At 40.0% G+C, this 772-nt stretch overlaps 1 long non-coding RNA gene across 1 annotated transcript; it reads right to left on the bottom strand.

Annotated features, from left to right (window-relative positions):
- Positions 1 to 734, bottom strand: LOC107735395 (uncharacterized). The gene is made up of 3 exons (XR_001639396.1): positions 456 to 734; positions 265 to 358; positions 1 to 38 (listed from the first exon to the last, which is right to left on the bottom strand). It is a non-coding gene; the product is annotated as an uncharacterized LOC107735395 (long non-coding RNA).
- Between the last annotated feature and the right edge of the window lie 38 nt (positions 735 to 772).

The raw sequence follows: 772 nt of genomic DNA, 5'->3' as shown, positions 1-772 counted from the left end.
TAAACTGAGCAGATAGGAGGCCCTGGAAAAGTGGAACCCTGAAATAAACAGCCAAAGTCATGCAAACTACACTGATTCACAGCTGAATTTTAATATATCTTCAGGGTCAATCAGAAACCTTGACTTAAAATGCTTAGACTATGTACTATATCCGTTCTGAATTTCTAATTACTGATAATAACTGAGTGCTTGAGAAACTGATCTTCGGCCAGTCTGTAGGGGATTTAGGTAAGCATGGTCTGGGTGATAAACCTGAACTTGCACCTGGAATAAGCTCTTCAGATACGGCTGCTCCTCCAAGTACATGTCTGCGTTCCAGGACTGCTGTTTTCAGGCCTCCCTTCTGCAGATATGCTGACTGGGTAAATCACAACAGATGGTTTCAGACAGAAGAAACTGTTGTGCAACTGGTGTAGTCAGATACATGAGATACATCAGATTTGGTGTGTACTTACAGCAATAAGGCCATTGTGACCTACAAAGAAAGAAAAGGATTGTAGGTTTGTTCAAAGGAGTCTAAATTCTACAATCATTTACTAGATGTTGAATAATAGCTGATGATGAATATCTCCTGAAACTTGGAGGTTATGAAACAAAGTATGACTGCGGTTCAAAGTATGCAGGAGTTTGCAACAACATGTTTAGATATGATAAAAAGTAGAACACTCTGCATGTTTTTACAGTACACAAACTTTTACTCCTGCAGGGGAAGCATGGAGGCTCAGCAAAGCGAATTCCCTATGGAGCCGCATTAAATCTTTGGACGTTTTTT

This window comes from Sinocyclocheilus rhinocerous, unplaced genomic scaffold (assembly GCF_001515625.1).
Source record: "Sinocyclocheilus rhinocerous isolate Xijiao unplaced genomic scaffold, SAMN03320098_v1.1 C36028140, whole genome shotgun sequence".
Classification (NCBI taxonomy): Eukaryota; Metazoa; Chordata; class Actinopteri; order Cypriniformes; family Cyprinidae; genus Sinocyclocheilus; species Sinocyclocheilus rhinocerous.
Note: the sequence above shows the minus strand (reverse complement) of the source record. Positions and strands in the feature narration are given on the sequence as shown.